The following is a 22951-nucleotide window of genomic DNA, read 5'->3' as shown; positions in this document are numbered from 1 at the left end:
CTTTTTTTTTTTAGACGCTGCTCCGTCTAGACAAAGGGCGTATGGTGCTTTCATCCAAAATGATAAAAAAAAACAAAACAAAAAAAACGAAAGCTTCTGTAGCACGTCCGTTAAAGTGAAAGCGGTCGCGCTGGTAATTAAATAAGCACGGCCACTAAAGTGAAAGCAGATCACGCGTATATTAAATAAATAAGCGCGGCTGCATTAATTAAAGCGGACCACGCTGTAATTTGAATTGAAGTATTACTATTAAAACAAAAACGGGCGGGTGCTGCGAGGTCATGGGTGGAATAGGGGTAAAGAATTAAAGAAAATAGTGCTCACCGGCTTATAAAGCAAACCATGCAACAACACCAGTAAAAAGTCGTCATTATGGGAGGTAACAAATGCAGAAAAGGTGGTACCAAGGAGGGACTAACAAGCCTAATAACCACTCGGAAGCCAGCGTTTAAGAAGGACAATGACACAAGCCAATTAACAATATGGGCGGGGCTTCAAAGTCATACTCCACTACTGCATGCCTCGCAGCAGCGCATGCGCTGCCCAGGCTCGACCTAAACAAATTAAATCAATTGACCTCCATGTTAGGGTGGTAACCCCATTATCAAAAGGTAAGTGGTACCCTAGAGAACCCAACCAATAGTGAATTTAAAATAATACGTTTTTGGGGTTCTAGACAATCGTGCAGGGAAACACAACCAACTCTTAAATCAAGTTTTCCAAAACCCGCCCCCCCCCCTTTTTTTTTTAAAGCACAGCCCCGTTTCCATTATATTCTAGTCGATTTTTTATCACACGTACTTGTAAGTGTTGGGAGGCAATCGCGCACTTCCCTTCCATTTTCGGATTCTGGCACTTTTGGAGTCACGGTGTTTTGTGTATCGCCAACATTAGTGTAGACGTTAACGTTGTGGTGTTTGAGGGCAGCGGTGAACCAGGTAGGTGTTGATGAGGGCCAGAGAGAGAGATACTCTTTGAGACTTTATTTACCTAGGACAGCAGAGCCCTCCCTTGGCTTACAACATGTCCACCGTTTGGGTTACTAATTACAGATATCAACCATGGACTGCACAGCCATCTACTATTTACAGCGACAGACCATGAACAGCAGAACCAACGCTTGGGCAACCCATTAAATAAATAAATACCTTCGGGTCTAGCTAGCGCTATATAAAACTCTCACATAAATAAGCGCTGTTTTTTGCTGTTACATATGAATTAGCTGCTCTGTTATACTTGTTATGTATGTTGTGAACATTTACTGTTGTAAAGCGCTCTGCCTCAGATGCTCTGTATAGACTGGTTATCTTTGATGTGGACATTTACTGTTGTAAAGTGCTCCAATACCTTCGGGTCTAGCTAGCACTACATAAAACTCTCAAATAAATATAGCAAGACCATGAATGACAGAGACATCCCTTCACTTGCCCGTTACAGAGATAGACCGTAAAAAGCAGAGCCATTCCTTGAGCTACCCTTAGAGAGACAGACTCTGGGCCGCATATTCACCCCTTGGATTATGCGTCACAGAGAGAGACAATGGGCGGCAGAGCCGGTGCCGAGCTTGTCCTCCGACAACAGAGAAAGTCTCTTAGTTTATCTGAGAAAGAGACAGATTGGGCAGCAGAACTTGCTCTCAAACACCTGCTGCTATTTGTATGGCCGTGGTATCCAGTAATCTCACAGCTGCACCTCTTGGGTCAGCAGGATAGCTCCAGGATGCGCTGGGACCACATGGTGGACCCCAAGTCATTGGAGCTAATCCACAGACTCTCACAGGTCAAATATTGGCACACCATTGTGTAGGGAGTTTCGACTACTCCAGTTATTACAGAAACTATTGTGAGCATTTGAATAACTGGAACAAAAGTCGTCAAGATCCATGCTTCTAGGACACCCTCACTCCTGCTTACTTGAAAATATCCAGGCCTGGAGGGCCCTCTGCTCTGTTGCTGCTGTGCTGTGGCAGAAGGGTGTGGCAGCAGGACTGCTCTGCACCGAGGAAGCGAACAGCCGCACCCTGTTGTTACTCAGACTCGATTCATGCAAAAGCCAACATTTCCTCATCAGAAATGCCACAGAGGGCAGCTTCTAGAATACATCACCAGCCTGTCGGGCATCTGCAAGCTCCCGCTCTAACCATTTCCCCCTTAAAATTCAAGATGTGCTCCTGCTCAAATCACAATGGCTACAATTAGCCCTCTGCTGCACTTTATCCTACAGGACTTGCAAGACTATCTTGATGAATGAGTGATTGATTCATCTTCTGATTCCCCCCTTGCATCAGTCTCTGATCTTTTCGGAGTCTATGATGGCAGCAAAATCTCCCATAAGCGCAGTACGGTTTCCCTCCAAACCACCCTCAATCCTCTGTGCCTCTTTTATTTATCTCTTCTCACACTCATAGTTCTCTCTCTGAATATGCATGTCACCTGTCATGGAAGCACAGGCTCCCTTACCAGCAATATATGTTACACAAATCATAAGAAGAGGTATGGCCCCTGTTTGGATGGAAAAGTCCATCGCTTGGTGACAGACATGCACCCCCGCCCTCAGCTGCAACGATATCAGGACCCCTAGTGCTGATTTGTGGTCATGGGCGAACACAGATCATGCCAAGAGAGCCACGCTCATAAGTGGTAAAGGGCTACTTCCTTTACCAAAGAGTTAAGAAGCAGCATCATGGTGGTGGCAACAAGCCGTGTTTTAGTAATGATGATCAGTAGTGTGAACAGGGCTTTTAACATGTCGGAGTGGAGCGTACCGGCCCACTCATGTACAGTTCAGCTGCTGTGTGCTTAACTCACCCTTGGCCTACATGGTGTTATCATGTAGCGCTGTGTAACACGTGTGTGTGCTGAATGCTATATGTTATAATGTATCTGTGCCTGAGGCCTGTAGGATCTATATTGGAAGCCCAGGGTCTTGAGCAAGGCATGTGGAGGAGCCCTCTAGACAGATTTCTGGATTGGTACATTCCTGAGAGCTGGGTGGGATACACTCTGGAGGAAGGGAGAGCCATGTTCTTTTGTGCACTTTCAAAAAGGGTTTCTTCGATTCTAAAAAGATCATTGGTCATTGGGGCCTGGGCACATCTCAGGAAGGAGATGGGGCTGAAAAAGGAACCCTAGAGATTAAAGCTAGGGGCCTTTATAACCTTTTGTTAGGTATATAGTTGGAGTCACTCCTGCGCTGACAGATTGCTTCCTGGGCAAAGGTCAGGACAGAGGAGTGGGCACTTCAAAGGAGTCACCCCAAGCAACACAAATGTAGAAGCATGAGATGCTAAATCACATCTGTGTCTGAAATGGATTATAAAAAGAGGGGTGGAAGCTTCTAAATGGTCATATGTCAGGCAGTCAGTCTGGGCTGTACTCAGACATGGAGAAGCTTAGCAGGAGTTCTGCCTTGAGTGACCAGGACTGGGGATTACAGTTTTCCAGATCCCCAGCTGGGTAAGTGACTAAGCACCAGTGTAAGTTTGCCGGCTGAGACCAAAGGACTCTATGAGGTGGAGGAGGAGAGCACCTGGAGGGCCCAAGGTCGAGTGGGGGAAACCTGACAGAGTGCATCATGTCACCATGAGGAAGCAGCTGGTTCTGACCTGTGCGCCTGGACCTCCTAAGTATTGAACGCTGAGTGACTGTACCCGACCTACAAACGGGATCAGAGGAACTTACCTCATCATCAAAAGGAGTGCTGCAAACGACCAGCCGCCTGGCCTGCAGCAACCAGACTACCATTCAGCACCAGCAACCGCTCCAGTCCATCATGAAGCTGGAGTGCTCAATGCTTCTGGGGTCTTCTGTACCACAACACCAGCTGGACTGGGTAACACTGATCGCCCGACTGAGAGACCAGTGGAAACTTGCTCTTCCTCATAGCAGTGGAAAACCTTAACTTCTAAAAAGTCATAATGGGACTTGTACTGGGGCCTAACCTGAATGTTGTTTATCGTAAATGGGGCACAACTACTAGCATTAGATAGGGAAATGGGACTCAGAGCTCTGCCTGAACAGTGCTAGAGTGCCGACTCTTAGGAGGGCAGTGTATATTTCACTTTGTGTTCATATGTAAATACTATCTTTTCATAAAAGCGAGTATCTGTATCTGAGTATTTGCTGGATATATTTAGAGTCTTGAGCAAGTGTTCACCTTGCACCTGCCTCCTCCAGAGCTCCCGAGAAGCCTTGGGCTGCCGAACGCGTGCGACCTCTTAGAGTCAAGTGCTGAAGGGATCAGTTGCTCAGGATCCATAATGCATCGGGCCCAGGGACATAAGGTGTAAAAGGCTTCAACCACCACAGTAGCTCCTGCTTGCGCCGTTGCCCTCTGAAAGGTGTTCTGAAAGTCCCTGCACAACACATTCACAACAGACTATTAAGAGGATGTATATGTCACATACATCTCAAGAAGAGGTATGGCCACTGCACACCACACTTCTGAGTGTGATATTGATAGTAGTGTCACACACATCTCAATGAGATGTCTGGTTCCTGCACAGCACACTCTAGGATAGCATATATGGATAGATATGTCACACACCTCTCATGAAGACGTATTTGCACGGCACTCTACATGATAGTAGCATGACAGGCATATGTATGTCCCACACATCCCCAGGATACATTATGGTATGGATAGACATGTCACACACATCTCAAGAACGGGAATGGCCTTTGCACTGAGTACTCCAGAATACAGTATGGTATAGATAGATATGTCACATATACCTTAAGAAGAGGTATGCCCCCTCCCCAACACACTCTAGGATAGAGTAAGATATGGGTAGATATGTCACACCTCAAGATGAGGTATGGCCCATGCTCTGCACACTCCAGGATATAGTATGACATGTGTACCTCACAATCAAAGGGCTTACAAGACTTCCCTGTCTTCTCTAAATCTGACTGCACACAAATTCTCTTCTGCCCAAGTTGCCCAGTCATGAGATTGTTCACAAAGTGAAGGGCATTGGGTGAAGGGCCGGTGAGGAACTGAGTGGGATTGAGGCAGCAGTGACCGTCACAGTGCTTTCATGAACATGCTATCTCATATTTTGTCTTGAATGGACAATCAGTCCTCTAGTCAAAAAGTTGCTATTTCATTAATTATGGTTTGTCCCTCTTACAATATCTACCGCTCTTGATACGTGCCATTCTGTCTACCACGATTTTCTCCACACTCACTCGGCAGAGTGATGGTCCACCCCTGAAGGGCATACCTAGAAATGATTGCATTTAAATTATGAACCTAACAAGAAACCAAGAGAACACTACTGGATACCACTTCTACCTCTTACATCCTCCAATACAACCTCACTCCCCTCAAACAGATCCTCACACTCTGTATTAGTGTCTCACACTCTTTAATAGTGCCTCACACGGAGGATCACACTACCACCATAATGTTGCATAGCCTCCGAAAGAACCTCACGCAGTCTCCAACAAAGGCATGTGTCCCCTTAATCAGTTTCATGCTTCTTCCATCAGCCTTACATCACCTCCAGCAGTCTCAAGCCACCTTGAACACAGCCTAAAGCCGCCAGCAACAGAACCTCACAAATCCTCCAACACAGCCTAATGCTGTTTACAACAGAGCCAAGTTTGGAGTTGGCTAGAGTTCAGTAATCTTTAATGAACATAAGGTACTGGGAAGCCCCTCCAGAGAACCGAGATCAATCATCTCATGAATCCGTGGCAGTGATAAAAGTACTGGCACCAGTAAATTAGAAAATAAAATAGATCCAACAGAAAGCAGGTCATGGTTTGAGTTTTCCTAGATAGGTTCCACTTGATGAGCACAAATAGATGGAGAAACAAGATGATTAAGGCAAAGTAAACCGCAATTCTTTGTCAAAAGTACCGAAGGTGATTCTTTCACCAAGACCATTTTGAACAGGACATGCCGGGCACAGAACACTACCTGAGACTGTTGAAATTGTCTGTAGTCTGTCATCCAGAAGAGGACTATAGCACTGCCTAGCAAAACTTGGTTAGTTCGGTCTATTGTTTGAAAAAGTTGAAGATATTCATGTATCGCCATTCAATATCTCAAGCCAAAAGAGAAGCAAAAGGTCTTGTGAAAGTATGAAGGTCTGTAGCTAAGACAACATCCCAAGTATTCACAAATGAGAGCCTTGGCTCACTCTGACATATTTTTCGAGCTGGACAAAATTTGGCAGAATATCCGTCCATGCTGTCCGATACCAGAATTTTTTTTAGATGTTTGAAACAAGCTTTTGTGCAACCACTAGTGAAGAAGCTTAGTTTGAACGCTAATAAAGCAGCTAACTTTAGACTGAATTCTACCCTGTGTTTCTGAGCAAAATATGGTAGCGAAAGCAACGTTTCAACCGCAGAATCATCTTAAGAAGAACTGATTCTTTTCAGATGTCCAGTCTGGCTTCAGTCCCAACTGAGTGACTGCAGCTGCGTAGATGAATGTTTGGAAGATACTGCTTAACCTGGGGAATTAGATGCAGTCTTCTGACCACCTCACCATAGATGGTGGGAGTTTGCAGCATTAGCTTGTATTAGTCCTCACGTAGGAGAGAAGGACCCTCATTAAATGCAGCCACTAGGAGACCTGCAAGGTTCTGGGCCGGCTCCAGTGCTGAAAGTATCTCTTTAGTGGAATCTTCTCTAAGTTAAACATCAAATATTGGTGAGTAGTGACTAATAGCTGATTTTATACCAATGTATAAAAACATGTTTTTTTGAAAATATTTTACCATAGAGAAGTGCATGCAAGCATATGCACATCCACCGATGTTGGAAACAGGCAACACAGTGGACAGTCCTGTCAGTTTTTAGCAAACACATGCGAATAGGCCTTCAACTCAATTATAGCAAAATGGGAATGTTTGTAGTGGGGGGAAACCATCTTTTAAGAAACCCTGATTACAAGTTAACCTCCCCCACCACATATTCAATTTTTTTGGTGCTGGTATGCTAGTGATCTACAAAAACCAGAGTTAAAGAAAATGGTGGGATGTGAGAGCTAGATATGAATTGGCCAGACCGGTCAAGGGGTGGTGAAGTCATCATTTTGTCACGGAAAGGGGTGCATGTATGGATGCATGGGGTATTTTTATAGTTTAAACATAGCTGAAAGGCAACTACACTTTGTACAAAGTCAAACGCAAAATTACAGTCAACAGATGATGATAAGGACAGCAGAGCTGTGCGAGTGGACACCGACTCTTATTTAATTGTAGAGTCTTGGAGGCCGATTGCAACAAGCAGGATGCATGCGCTTGAGGGCCGAACAGCACTTCTGAAGTTACTTTCTAGAGAAAGTTGCTACCAGACAGCATTTTTGGTGATGTGTGCTCTTTCAGGAGGAGGTTGTTGTCCAGGTTAAAACAGAATACACCAGCATTGGGTAATCATTTTAATCTATCCAGTTTCATGTTGTACAGTAAGGTTTGGAATACCCATTGCTTGTTGTTCTGGGTAAATAGTATGAATTCTGTTTTGGTGTTGTTGAGTTTTAGATAGATGTGGAAATAAATGTAGGGATACAGTGCAGGCAGTGTTTGAGGAGTTGGATCTCTGGAGCAGTAGAAACTTTGAAGCAGAGTTGAGTGTCATCAGTAAATTTGTGAATTTTTATGCAGTTTTGGTACGTAGAGTCCAAATTGCTAAATGTAGAGGTACAAGGTAACAGGGAACAAGATGGTACCCTGAGGGACTCCACAGACAATGGGGCTCTTCTTATAACTAGAGGTACACATGAACGAAATGGTGTCATTTGGATGGGTAGGAAGAGAACCAGTAAAGAATGCTGCTTGTGAATCCCATAAGAGACTTTAGAGTGAGGATGGCGGAGGGATGATTGAAGGAGTTGAAAGCAGCTGAGAAGTCCAGCCAATATCAGGAAGCAGTGATCATTAGTGTGGGCAAGAGGGCATTGTCTAGGATTTGCAAGATAGCGGTCTCCGTGCTGCAGTGTGATCCGACGCCAGATTGGGGATCATGCAAGAGAGGACTGATCAGTCCAATTCAAAGAGAGCACAATTCAGAGTTCAATAACAACAGAGATTGCAATATCCACAAGATCTGCCTTTATTGCCCATCCACCATTCAAAAAACGTATGCAAACAGTCGGCACGTTTCGTTCCTTTAAACCCCAGTTCTTATTGAACTATGGCTTGTGCTGTCTTTGAATTGGACTGAAGAACTGCATCTGCAAACGCTTGTGGTGGTACACATAGCACCAGCGTACAGAGAAGATGAGCAGCTAAGGATGAATTAACCCTCAGGAATACACAGGGGCCTTCTTTAAAGTCCTTTCAGTTGCCACAGCTGCTCAGTTTTGTGTTTTATCAAGACATAACATGCGTATTTGTGAAGCACACGTTCACCCAGAAGGGTATTTAAGCGCTTAATAACAGATGTTTATTGTTACCAAATTCAATGGTACTCATTTTATCGACCTCACTGGGATTTGCACCTGTGTCCATGAGTTCGAACACAGGCCCCTCCAGTGGACTGATTAGTCCGCTAAGCCACCAGACCCGGCGACGGTCGATGTTGCTGTGATATCAGAGTTGTGTGTATACTGCTTTTTTGATGATCTTGCCGATGAAGGGTAGGTGACTGAACCATCACCACTAGGAAGTCACAGCATCGCCCCACATTAATTATTGGAAATAAATTGCATATTATACTACATCTGCATATTTATTATTCCAGTAAAAATAAATGTGGCATAATAAAAGATGGTATTTTGACCTGGTGTAATCAAACATGGCACTAGAGTTCAAAGGTCGAATCCCATGTTATTATCATTATAGCAGAGGCTAGATGGATCTTGATCATGAAGATTATCAGACATACCCTTGATCTTAAATGCTTCGTGTAATGTGCCTATGCGACTAGACCATGCTCTGGGTCTGCTTGAACATGTGTTTTATTTATAAATGCACATGCAAGAAGAGCATGGCATCAACCACTCTTGCAGACAGATAGGAGGGAGGGGCAGGCCTCCCTGCACTCAATGGTACCAAACCAGTGGTGGCCGTCACGGATCAGGGGTAAGGAGGCGGGGGAAGTAAGGAAAATTAAACGTACCTCCTCACCCCGCCTACCCTTTGTCGTCCCTCCGCTCCGGACAGAACAGGAAGCACACCCAGGCTCCCCTAAGCCAATCACAACGCTGCACTGCAGCGTTGTGATTGGTCTGAGCACCATGGTTCGACGGTCAGATGGGGACAGGCGGCCTGGGCATGTCCTCCACCCAGGCTGTAATGCAGCCTGGGTGGAGAACATGCAAAGGCAGCATGACTGTTTGGCTGACCCACTAACAGGGTGCCCACCACTCCTACCCCAGATCCTCTGTCAGCAGAGCAGCCCCGCCCCGCCCCACTATCAAAGCTGCAGCAGCAGAAACAAATAAAATGAAAATAACATGGAGTTGTTTTATTTTTCCTTTATTTGCACTGGGAAAAGCAGTGAGGCGACACCCTTCCACCCTAGTGGAGGAGCCGCCACTGTACCGAACACACACTCAAACGAAGAGGTGTCACTGGCAAAAGTTCCAGGCCTATGTTTAGAGTAGATTAATCGGCGTAGCATGCCGGAGCCACGGAACATAAACAAATTAATTTGACAAATGATTTAAAAGCATTTTAAAATCAGAGCGTCTTTGCTTCCTAAAGGCTGCGCCTTTGGACATTTGCCTCGTTCACGGAGGCTGCCATGGCAGAAATGAATGGAGCCTTGTTCATATCACCTTTCACCCTGAAGTGACCAGAGATGTAGCCTGACTGCTAGCCAAAATGTGCACCGCACTCAGCATTTTGTGACAACAATTTTCGATAATCACAAGGTGCAGCCAATGGCTGCTAGCCAGGACCACAGAAGAAGAGGGATGGCCCTACTAGAATCCGTGCAGGATTTAGGATCGATGACCTGGAAAACCCCGCAAAACATTGTGTGCTTCTGTGAGCTCTGCCTCTCGCCAGAAGGCAATCACTGCTCATTAGGCTGCTATGGACCCTACCTGGTCATAAAATGGCAGTAAATGCCTTGTATGACTTTTTAAACAAATATAAATGCCCCGCATTACATGTGCGTTTGACTCACTCTGCCATTCACTTTAAGCAGAATACTGCAAGAGCAGCGCAGGGCAGGCTGGGCTGGGCTGGGCTACGCAGAGGTTTCACAGACGAGCTCAGCTCAGTCTCACGAGAGGACCAGTCAGTCTCCACGGAGTCAGTCTGAGAGAGCTGGGGCTCCTCCCTGCCAGCAGGCGCGCATCCAGAGCGCCTGCCTGACACGGGCCCAGTCCCCACAGTGCCTGCTTTAGAGTCACCCGACCTGAAAGGAGCCAGCATGAGAGGAGCGCAATCACCGCTGCGCCAACCTGGCAAGGGACCCGTATGCACCTACAGACCAGTGCGAGTGGGCCCCACCTCCAAGGACCAGTTCGAGGGGGGTCCGGTGTCGGTCTGCCCGTTTCCAAATGGTCTAGTTATCCAGGGTGCCACAGCCTTCCACAGTCAAAGCTTGAGAGAGGCCCCGGTTCCCGCGGCGCCTCCGCCATCCCCCTCCCGCTCCTAGCAGAATACTGGAGCTGCCAGATGGCTGAGCCCTACCTGGCCAACCCCTCTAGACAACTTTGGCCGTCACATACGTGTGTGGGCTGGGGAGCAAGAAGAGGTCTTCAACAGGGTTGGATTGGGATCAAAAATAGTCCCAGGCACGCTAAAAAAAAGTGGCCTACGTTTACCGATGTTTTCTTAATTTCACTTAGATAAAAAAAAAATGCGTGGATTAGTTCACACTGCTGAACCACACATGCTTGCAAGTGAGACCATGTCTGCTCGGGCCTCAGGCCCCCGCTCAATCAGCATACATTAATGGGCCGGCTCAGCAAGAGAAAGGGAGGGACACCTCCGTCCATCTGCCTCCAGAATGGCCACTCAGGCACCCAATGGGCCGCTGGCGGCATCCAGACAGCTCCCAGGCTGCCCAAAAAACGCCCCACAGCTGGAACTTCGGCCATTTCCCGAGTGCTCGCCTTACCAATCCGACGCGGGCCTTCAACTTTCTGATCCTGGGCACTGGATGACCCTAGCATCTGGGTGTGGTGTGCCTCACAGAGTGCGCCTAATATGACCCGGCACATTGCTGATAATCGCTTAAAATTCCTCGTATCATTCTGCACGTCTTCAAGTGCTCTGCATGACTATGGTCATGGATACAATTCCACATAAAACCTTTTTATTTTTCTGTTGCATTGCTGAGAGAAGCAAATAACACAAATAACACTTCTTAAGGCTGCACATTCTCCACACACATTACTAATACCTACAAATGCCGCAGACCAGCCTCCTAATAGTTACAAATGCTCCATAACCCACTACTAATAGCTACACAAGCTGCATCACACACTGCCAATCACTACAAATGTGCTGTGACAGTCCAATATGATGGGAATGCTTCATAAAACACGGTTGTAGCTTCAAATGCTGCATAGCACACTGTAAAGGCTGCAAATGCCCCTTGAAACACTTATAGCTACATCTACTGCATAGCCACTACTGTAGACGACAAATGCTGCACACCACACCGCTAAGAGCTACAAATGCCCTCTACCTCTCTGCTGATATCTACAAAAGATGCATAGCATACTGCTACGGTTCACAAACGCCCCATACCACACCCTTAATAGCTACACATGCCCAAAACTATCTTGTAGAGCTACGTTGTTGGCTACATATACCCCGTACTACACAACTGGTAGCTACGGCTGCCCCAGATATTGCTGCTAATAGCTACAAATGGTGTACAGCACACTGCTTATGGCTACGTATTCTCCATTTGATACATGAGGTCCTGGAATCCCTGTATAAAAAACTTCTCTAATTAGCTTTTTGCAGCTGAGCGGTGATGTCATAATGCCTACTGCCAGAACCAGCAACCAAAGTGAAAGGTAGATCTTAAAGCTGCAGCGTAAACAACAAAAATAGATTTTCGGATCTGTCTTTTCTAAAATGAACACTGATCAGCAAAAAATAGATATTATTAGCGACGTTTATTTTGATCCATGCTAGTGGTCATTACAGGAAAATACAATCTCGCACCATGTTTCAAAATATTCTGAATGACAGCGTTTTTAAATCCGCCTTACATTAAACTGACTCTGAATATCGTGTTGTAATAAATTATTAGCTGATATTCCGGATGTTCAGTTTCACACTGCAGATCACATTTTTTCTCTACAAATATACTATCCTTTTGTACGAAAGAGCAGGGCACTAAGGATTTAAGCGAGAGGGTGTGGCGATAGACCTCGAAGTTGGGGAACTGGGTTCGAGTCTCGGCAGGGATGCTCAACATCCTGTGATTCTGGGCAAATGACTTCATCTCCCGTGCCTACCAAAAATGAATATGTCCGTCTGTAACATAACTGGTGCTCATGTAAAGCGCTGATACCTTCGGATCGAGTTCGCGATATATGAAACTATAAGAAAAAAAAGTGATTTGTTTGTAGGGTGATGGTATGACCATGTATTTTAAGAAATAGAATGCCCTCCGCCATACGCTGGAAGGATACTGCAAGTCACCTCGGTCTTCCATTACCTTATAAAGGAACTATTTTATTACAGAATCCCCTCAATGACTATCAGTGTCCTTATAAGGACTTTATCCCATATATCTCATTGCTAATGGTTATGAATGGCCACGCCACACTGCTAATGGCTACAAAGGCCCAATATTTAATTGCCAATGGATATAAATGCCAAAAATCCCATTGTCAATGGCTAAATGGCTCGCTATCACACTATTCATGGACTAACGGCAACACAAGCCCTCTATCACACTGCTAGTGGCTGCATATTCCAAGTGGCCGACGTTTTGCAAAGCAGTGGTAGGGCAGGTGGAGAGTAGGGCTGGATTAAAAAAAAAATTAAAGTTAACTTACCTGAAGGGCCGCCACCTCTCCTCCGTCCGACACAGGAAACAGGAAGCACAAAGGCTCCCAAACTACCCTAAGCCAATCAAGACGCTGCTGACCGCAGCATCGTGATTGATCTGAGCACCGTGGTTCACCACTCAGACAGGGACTGGGAGCCTGTGCATGTTCTCCACCCAGGTTCTGCAAAACAGCAGGGTGGAGATCATGCTAAGTGAGCATGATGGTTTGGCCGGCCGGCCAAACCGTCATGCGCACTTAAGTGCACCAACCACCATTCCTCCCTCTCCCTGTGACACAGCCCAGCCCCACCCTGCCCTAACCTGGTTTCGGGCTCCACAGAGACAAATAAAAGGTCAATACCGTAATGTTATTAATGTTGCGTTATCATTTTATTTTTCCTTCCACTCAGTGGGGCGACGCCCCTCCACCCTAGCAGAAGAGCCGCCCCTGCATATTTTTAATTGATACTGCCTATGGCTACAGATGCCACACCCACACACCGTGCTATCAGAAGCCATTAGCAAGCCAGTGTGACCCATATAATCTGGAAAATAGATAAAGGAGCCAATATCACCTTATACATTGCTTCTACTACCAACCCATACCCCTCTGCTTACCGATACAATAATGCTGTTTCTGTGAATGTTTGCCTACTGTCTCCCTACAAATAGGTTTCCTTAGAACGTATTTCTATTAATCTCCACAGCCGCACTCAAGAGTGGGATTTCTTGTGATCAAGGCCCCGGAGTCCCACTGACTACAAGAAAAGAGGACTCACTGAAACACCTCCCCAGAAAACAACAGGTGAGCAGTTCAACCTATCCGCATGTCCCAAAGCATCCTACACGGTCAGTGTGCTCACACTGTCCTCATATCCAAAGCTCCCACACTGCCCTGGTCTCCCAGCTCCCCACACTGTCCCCACCCCAAAGCTCCTCATTCCCTGGGTCCATGTGCCTTCAACGTTTCAGTGTCTCGAGGCCCACAGCATCCTACACTGTCCATGTGCCACAAGCTCCTCACAGTGTCCTCGCGCCCGACAGCATATTTCCTTGTCTATAAGCCCCCAAAACTACGGAAAGTCTCTCCATGGTCTCTGACGCTGCTGAAAAAGAGAGAGGGTTCGCCGACATTCCCTGGGAGAGGCGAAAGCCACACTCCTCACACAACACACCTCTCGCCAAATCGTCTTACAATAACACCACAACTCCCAAGACCAAATTTCCACAACTATTTTCACTCCAAATACCCATTAATCCTGGTACGATGCAGATGGAAATTGGAACTTATCCCAAAAATGTTTTCAATTTTGAGTGCGCAAAATGCACAGACCCCGGGCAAATATCGACATATGGCTATACCCCTCCGCTCCTCTTTAAGGAAAACCGCAATGTTAGTTGTCCAAATAGTATTCACTTACCTTTGCAGCCTTCCCTAATAATGAGCCCAACTCAAAGTATTCCGAATTTAACAGTTGAGGGTCCCGCCCCTCTTCTCACACCAGAAATCTCTTTCTTCTAAAATATACAAAAGCTCGACTTTTCTACCACCTATTAACGGGCGCTGGCCACCAGCTGCAGAGAGAGAACACATTGTTTCATTTAGCACTTGTAACCCGCGGCGCCAATACAGCTTCCGGGTTTAAAAAGCACGCGCCCGTCGTTGTTCTGCAAAAAAAATAGCTGGCCTGAACTTACCCTGTCTTTCTCAAGGCAGAAGAAACGCAGAGATATCCCTCCTTGCCTGCAGCGAGCTGCGAGTATGACTGAGCTCAGACAGACTCCCCGGGGCAGACAGAGCAGGGCGGAGGGTGAGGGCGTGGCAGCCAGGCATCCGATGCAAGGGATCATGGTAAAACTCTCTCTGCTCGCAGGGCGGGAGCCTGCTGCGCGAACATCTGCCAAAAACCACCACATCTGCTGTGGTTGAGCCAAGAACAGAAAACAACTCCTTGCGGTTCTTCTCGATTCGTTGTTCCGTTACTTACATTGTTCGCTGCATTTTCAAACAGAATGCATAGTTTTAAAAATCAAGGTAAAACAACCAAATAAATGAAACACAACGGTAGGCAGGCGCGCAACACCCATTGGACTCACAGGGCTTCAGCCCCCCCCCCGTCGTGTGTGGCAGCCCGGGATGAGACAGCTTCCCGGGCAAAAAAGCAGCCGCACCCGCGCACTTCACAGGTCTTTAAAAGACCATTTGCATGTTAATGAGGCCTTGCTGTTGTGTCACCCCTTCTAAGCGCCCCTGCAGCTCCACTCTGCCTATTGCTTAAAGTTCAGCCCCCCCCGAAATTTTTGCTCAGCCCCCCCGAAATTTGGCTCTAGTTGCGCCTCTGACGGTAGGCGTATTGTGTACAAGAGCTGGCCTACTTTGTCACACCTTTTCACTGAATTCACACATACCTCTTTATATTAGCAATTTTCGACACATTTTTAACTACAATTAATAATTTTTTGTATAACAAATCTCTTTTCGCATTTTCCGTCTGAGCATCGAATTGGAAAGTTTTGTCTCTGGTGTGTTCTTTCTCTGAACGGAAAGCAAAAGCTCAATCAATCAATCAATCAATCGGGGGCTTGAATAGCAGGGCTATTCACCCCTGAGGGTCTCAAGGAGCAGGGGGGGGGGGTGGTCGCACTGGGTGAAGGGTAATTCGAAGAGCCCGGTCTTGAGGTCCTTCTTGAATTGGGTCAGTGACTCAGATTGCCTGAGATCAGGCCTGGACTGGCCGTAGCGGGCACCGGGCAATCCCCCGGTGCGCCGCACGGGTGGGGGCTAGTTTTGGGCCCCTGGGGGCCGTTTTTGTTACAGGGCCGTTTTTGCAGCATAGCTGCAAAATCGGCCCTGTAACAAAATCGGCCGAAAACCGGCCCTGGCAAAGAGCTCGGCGGCACCCCCAAGCCCCGGGGGGCCGGCCGAGCACTTTGCCAGGCCGGCTTTGGTTCCCAGTCCGGCCCTGCCTGAGATGGAGGGGCAGGGTGTTCCAGGTCTTGGCGGTGAGGTAGGAGAACAAACTTCCTCCGGTTCTGGTCTTGTGGATCCTGGGGACGGAGGCTAGGGAAGTTGAACGGAGTGGTGTTGTCTGGCGGTTACGTGGAATGCAAGGCCATGCTTCAGGTGTGCTGGTCCTTCGTCGTGCAGAGCTTTGTAGCAGTGGTGGCTCCCATAGGCCGTGCTGCAGGGTGGTGGGGCGGGGGAGGGGCAGGGTAGGGGATAGTAAACTCAGACATACGACGGAACGGAGGAAAGCAATAATTACTTTCCTCCGTTCCGTCGTATGTCCGAGTTTACTACCCCCTTACCCTGCCACTCCTCCGTCCCTTCTCACCACCCTGCAGCACGCCCTATGCGAGCCGCCACTGCTTTGTTGGTGTGAGTGAGGAGTTTGAAGGTGATTCTGTTGTTGACTGGGAGCTAGTGGAGTTGTCGGAGGTGTTGCGTGATGTGGCTGCGTAGGGGGTGTCTAGGACAAGTCTGGCGGCACCGTTTTGAGTGTTCTGTAGTTTCTTGAGTTCTGTGTGATGCCGGGGTAGAGTGCATTGCCATAGTCGAGTCTGCTGGTGATGAGTGACTGGGTGGCCATCTTTCTGGATTCTGTGGGGATACATCTGAATGTCTTTCGAAGCAGGTGGAGCGTGTGGAAGCAGGCTGAGGAAACTGCGTTGATTTGGCAGTTCATTGTGAACGATGAGTCCAGTATGATGCCAAGGTTGTGTGCCTTGTCCGTCCCAGAGCGGCTGACCACCGGAAGTCATCCCAGGCTGAAGGTGTGGGTCCCTGGATGAGTACTTCAGTCTTGTCCAAGTTGAGCTTGAGGTAGCTGTAGGAAGCTGTCTTTGTATATACTATACCAAAAGGTAGGCAGAGGTAAAAGTAGATGGCACCTTACTCTCTATTTGTGGTAGTGTGGGCGAGCAGTAAGGCTTTATCAGACAGTAGTGTTAAGCATTTGTTGTACACACTCAGGCAGCAAATTATGTCACACACTCAAAAACTGAACTCAGACCAATTTGTTTGTATCAAAAATATTATTAAGTTATTTTATTTCTAGAACCAAGCCAAGCCTGGTGCAGGTAAGTCAAATAATACTTTGCAAAATCTCATGCAATGTTTTACAGTTGAATGCAGGTTCAAATGCCGTTGGTTGAATTACAGGTAAGTCAATATTTAGGAATGACTTTTCAGTTACTTTACAGATTACTTTGTACATTACTTTTAGATTACCTTTGCTAATCAGTGTGATATGCCTAGATATCACACTGAGACATCTCCTAGACAAAAGGTAATTAATTCACTTTTAGTATATATGCGGTTTTTCAATATTCCATACAAACCAACTCCGCACTTAGAACAATTTTCAAGAAAAGCAGTCAATGCAATCATATGGGTAGAAATAAAGTTATCGGTTTACAGATAAGTAGTTATTTGTGGGAGTTGGCATTCTGGAGGTTAGAACCAGGGTTCCCCCAGGGTCAAGTATGCACTCTTGAAACACTCTCAGTGGTACAAGGGCGGCAGGGCGCAGAATGCTGAGGCCCAATGTTATCCAATGAGGGATAAGGGGGCCTTCGGTTGGTGGCTGCTCACGAGTAGGCCACAAAGTTGTGGGAGCAAAGCTTCTGGTGTTAGGATCAGGGCAAAGGAGGATCTGAGTTAGCACCCAAATTATACACACAGTGGCGCAGGGGTGACTGGGTGCAGGGTGCGTTTTGGGTTCAAGTGCCCTATTGTTTGCACTGGGATTGGCCGTTTTTTAGGTCTCGCCTGAGACATTTAGTAAGTGGCTTTTAAAAGTGCCACCAGAGGCTTTTGCTGGCCTCCAGCTTGCGTTCACGAGCGCGTGCACGTGCACAGCTGCCATCTGTGTTTTTATTGCTGTAATCAGGCTCCTCTGCTTGCACTACCCCTCCCTTTTCCCCCTCCCTCCTGGTCAGCTTCATTTGTGTCTTCTATCGCTGTGAAAACTCTGCAAGGTTCCTTTCCCACAGCTCCGGTCTACCTACCCGCATTGGAGAACCTTGTGGGTTAATCGTCTCCCAAGAGGCTTATTACATTTTTGCTTACTCATGCAGGACATCGCTTCTGTATGCACTCCATGGGCACGACTAGTGTGGCAAGGGAATCTCAATATTTGTTGTATTACTGCCTTAACTGAAGTGCTATGTACAGCAACCTGTGGTTGTCTGTGTGAGTTGCATGTTAACCGCTGCATTCGAGACCTTGCATGTTCGATCTGCTATTAATTACAGTGAACTGTTGTATACTGTACTGGGTCTTTTATTACCCATGGTCCCTTATTGCTCGCAGTTGCCTCTGTCATTTTTTTTCTTCTGAGTATTAAAAAGGCATATAGGGTGAGATCCACGCTGTCTGCCGGTCAAGATTTGTATACATTTCTTAAATATCGTCCGAACTTCCTCTAAATCGGGCATGGAATGGTTAAGATATTTTATCTACTGTCTGGGGTGATTGCATGAGAAGGAAAGATGTTTTCCTTGTTATACAAATTATTCTGCAAGGGAATCATTCGGTACATGTGCAACCCGCACTGCTAGTGTGTTGCATATGTGTTGGTCACTAAATGTAAACAAAGAGGGCAGTGTTTGGAGTTTAACTTTGTAGGTGGTGCTTCTCTGTGATGCTCAAAATCTTAAGGGACATAGTTTAATTTCATGTTCATTGGTGAGATTGATTTTGTTTTTTAAAACTTTATTTTATATAAGTGTTTCCAAGTCGAGGCTGGTTGTGGGTACAAAATCACAACCTAATTCCGGCGAGAGTGCTCTTTACTTGGATGCTGTTTTGCTAAATGTAAATAATTATTTTCCTGGATATGCCTCCTGAAGCTCTGATTCATGTTCTGCTAAAGCATAGAACCAAAAAACATGATCATTATTATGCATGGTTCCATTTCACTCCTTTTATTATAATACACTGCTACTTAAACACAGATTGCAGAAGTGGAAAAAGACTAGTTTTCAAAATGTTTTTACAGCTGAGCAGCGGAGCTGTATGGATTCAGTTCAATGATGGCACACAGTTATTGGTTCAAGCGGGTGTCTCTTTGATTATTTACACAACGCCTAATGGTCAGACAACTATTTTTATGTATAGTCTCTTAGACACTATTGTTAGGTGATACATTTTTGGCCACAAAGCTGTCGGTAATACATTAAACTCAAAAAAGTAACACAACACCGACTTACTGCAAAATGAGTTTTACTAAACAGCATAAACATCCTTTGTCAAGCCTTAGTGTAAAAAATACAGTACACACTACACAACACTATAACAAGTCGCAACAAGGCTTGGCATAGCCAATAGGTCTCGCCTTTGGGATCTTATAAGTGTTTAGCCATGCAACAGTTGATGTTGTTGCACCAAGGATATTGTGCTGCATAACTAAATACTTAGAAGGTCCCAAAAGTGAGACCTATTGGCTATGCCAATGCTTGTGATTTTGGCTGCAGGATTGGTCCAGGAAGACTTCCAAGAGAAACCAACAGCTGGGCAGGTACGTTGGAGGACTCAGGGACGTAGGTGCACCTCAGCTTCTCTTCTCCAGGGCGCAGGGTGGCTGGATGCAGGAGTGTCTTTTGAGGTCGTATTTCACCTTACCGGGCCACTCGTGGTGGTGGGAGTCTCCATGCAGAGGCTGCATGTGACATGGGGGAGCCCTGAAGGGGTCAACACACGGTGGACTCGGACTCTGGAGCGCTGAGGGACCTCGCTGGGCCACTTGGACTCGGGCCATACGCCTCGGGTGCAGTGGTGGTTCCTGTCATAGTTTTTTTTGTGTTCAGCAGGCTCGGATCTTTCTTTGCTGTATGTTTTTAACAGAGCTGCTGTTCACAGGAGAATCAGTCTTTGTTGAAGTCAGCCAGTCCTCCCAGGGTTTCTGGAGGTCGCTGACTGCAGGACAAGGCGACCTTTGGCGCAGGATTTCTGGAAACTGCAGACAGGCCGGTAGGGTTGGGGCCAAGTCAGTTCTTCTCTGCAGTCTCCTGTACTAGGCGTTTTTTTCGTCCTCTTTCTTAGGTTGGGGGAATCTGACTTCTTAGTTCAGGGCTGCCCCCTAAATACAGTCTTTAGGGGTCGTTATAGGGGTCTCGAGGACTTTAGCCAATGGGCTACTGACCTTAGGGTGTCTACACCCTTGGTGTGCTCACCACACGTGGGGAAGTGGGCTGGGGATCGCGTTACAAAGGCGGCAAGGTCTTTGAAGCTTCCCTGCCACAGATGGCTATTCCTGGTCTGGGGGAGGTGTGACCACCTCCGCCCAGGAAAGGCTTTGTTTCTGGGCTCAGGGAGTGAAGGCTCCCACCTCAGGGGTCCAGAAACATGTCTCGTGGTGGCAGGCTGGTGTGTACCAGTCAGGCAACCCACCAGAGGCTGGTCGTTTTTCAGGGGGCATCTCTAAAATGCCCTATGAGTGCATTTTTCATTAAATCCCACACTAGCAACAGTGTGGGTTTAATGTGCTGAGAAGTTTGATACAAAACTTCCCAGTTTTCAGTCAAGCCATTATGGTGCTGTGGAGTTTGTAATGACAAACTCCCAGCACCATATACTCTTAATGGCATTACGGCAATTACAATGTCTAAGAATTGGTTTAGACACTGCAGGGGTACAGGGCTCATGCACATGTACCCTCACCACTGGTATAGTGCACCCAGCTAGAGGGGTGGCTGACCTTTGCTAGGGCAGTGGGTTGTAGTAGCTCTAATATGAGCGAAGGAGCGAGTTCCAAAGTTTTGCCGCAATACAGCGGAAAGAGCGCCCCCCGGCCCTCGCTCTCCAGACTTGAGGAGTGCGGACCAGCGCAAGGTCAGCAGATCTCAACGAACACCCGGGCACATAGGGCTCCAGCAAATGGAATAGCCCAGGTGGTGCCTGGCGTGTCAAGATTTTATGTGAAATGCACAGCGCCTTGAACTGAATACGCTTTTCGACAGGCAGCCAGTGGAGTTTGGGGAGCACGTGCGCCACTGAGCAGGATCTAGGTAGTGCAACAAGAATCCGCACCGCTACTTTCTGAACCCTCTGCAGTCGCTTGATGCTAGCCTTATTAGTGCCCAAGTAGAGGGAATTTCCATAGTCCAATCTGGACAGAACGCTTGGACAATGGTCTGGCGCACCTTGGGAAGGAAGAAGGAGGAGCAGGAGCCCGAAACAAAACCCAGCGACGGCTTTCGTTTGTTTATCAAAAGTCAAACCATTATCAAATCACACGCACAGGTTCTTCACAGCCTCCTTAGGGAGTGGGGCGGGTTTGAGGCGATCTGGCCAGCACTGCTCAGACCATAACTCCCGGTCCTTCCCAAACAACAGAATCTCTGATTTTCTGGCATTTAACTGTAAGCAGTTTGCCGCCATCCAAACGGAGATGGCCAGGAGATCGTCCATAAACGTATCCAGGTTGGAATTGCATTTCTTCGAAAAAGCAATCACCAATTGGGTGTCATCAGCATACGACACAAGGGACAGCCCCCTGCTCTTTGCCACCTCCGCCAGGGGTCTAACATATAGATTGAACAAAAGTGGGCTTAGTATTGAGCCCTGCGGCACCCCCTGATGCAAAGCAAACTCCTGAGAGTAAAAAGGAGGTACTAAAACCTGGAAGGACCTCTCCTCTAAAAAAGACCGGATCCAGTCCAAGGCTGAATCCCTGATCCCAATTTCCTGAAGGCGTTTGAGAAGTATCTTATGGGACACGGTATCAAACGAGGCACTTAAGTCCAAAAGGCCCAAGGCCGCGGAGTCCCCTACATCCAAACTGCCCCTAATGGCTTCCGACACTACCAATAACGCGGACTCGGTACTATGCCGAGGCCGGAAACCATGTTGGGATGGATCAAGAAGGGCGTTCTGCTCTATTAATTAAGACAGAATAGAGTTCACATGTGATTCCACCAGCTTAGCCAGAAAAGGCAGCTGGGAAATGGGCCGATAGTTGCTAGGTTTGACCGGATCCATAGAGGGCTTTTTTAGCAATGGGACGACTTTAGCGTGTTTCCACGCCCGTGGTACAGAGGCTGACATCAAGGATAAATTGGCCATGTCTAAGCTCACAGGAGAGATCAGTGAGTGAAACTGGTGAAAGTGAGCGGGTGTCACAGGGTCGGCCGGGGAGCCAGATTTAATTATTAAACACAGGGCCTCAAATTCCAAGGGCGTCAAGGGAGGGAACGATGACAAGCTATTGCCCCCCAAAGTGTCCCCCCTCTTGGTGCCTCCCCCTACAAAGAGAAAGACGCCTTTGGTAGAACCAGATAGATCTGCTCTACTTTGTTGACAAAGTACTGTGCCAGCTCATTGCACTGATGGTTGGAGGCGATGGGAGAAGCCCTAGTGACGCCTGCGCTCTTCATGCCTTTAAGCAGGGAGAAGATAGTCTTAGCGGGATTAGAGCTGACCAAGATTTTATTGGCCACAAACTCCGCTCGTGCTCTCCGAATGCACTTGTGGTACTGCTTAACAGCCGCCTGGTATTCTAACTTTGCTGCCGCATCATAAGAGCGTCTCCAAGCACGCTCTAGCTGCTTGCAGCCCTTCTTTGCTAGGGTTAGTGAATCATTGAACCACGGATTAGATGGCCCTCGCCCCTTTCCTCCCCATTTGGCCGGGATGCAGCTATCCAGGCCGGCCGTCAGCCATTCTTGGAAACAAGAATTTGCCGCATCCACGTCTGGTGGTAGTTGAGGTCTATGCCCAGATAGCCAGGCAGAGAAGCGATCCAAGTCTAACTTGTGCCAGGGGCGTTTGAGAACTTGGGCTGGGCAGATCACATCAGCTTTGCCCTGCAACTGCAGAGAGAATGAAACCAGAAAGTGGTCCGTCCAAACCTGCGGGACCGGCGAGTAGATTTTTATAGAGTTAAGATTAGAAAAAATAGGGTCCAACAAATGGCCAGCCACGTGTGTACCCTCGAGAACGTGTTGCATCAGCTGGAAGGCCTCTAAATCGGCCAAGAAGCTGACAGTCTCGGCTTTCCCACCGTTCTCAAGGTGGAGAT

The 22951-nt window shown here is 47.2% G+C and overlaps 1 protein-coding gene across 2 annotated transcripts in view; it reads right to left on the bottom strand.

Moving 5' to 3' along the window:
- The window catches only part of MYADM (myeloid associated differentiation marker), a 57932-nt gene extending 43172 nt beyond the window's left edge, over window positions 1-14760 (bottom strand). Inside the window, exon 1 of one of the 2 annotated variants that reach the window (XM_085616476.1) lies at window positions 14628-14760. The gene's annotated coding sequence lies outside the window, so the exon portion shown is untranslated. Of the gene's footprint in view, window positions 1-14350; window positions 14529-14627 lie in introns of those variants that run through there. The other variant, XM_085616478.1, reaches the window with a different exon arrangement.
- Window positions 14761-22951: the final 8191 nt, after the last annotated feature.

This window comes from Triturus cristatus, chromosome 7, assembly GCF_964204655.1.
Source record: "Triturus cristatus chromosome 7, aTriCri1.1, whole genome shotgun sequence".
Classification (NCBI taxonomy): domain Eukaryota; kingdom Metazoa; phylum Chordata; class Amphibia; order Caudata; family Salamandridae; genus Triturus; species Triturus cristatus.
Note: the sequence above shows the minus strand (reverse complement) of the source record. Positions and strands in the feature narration are given on the sequence as shown.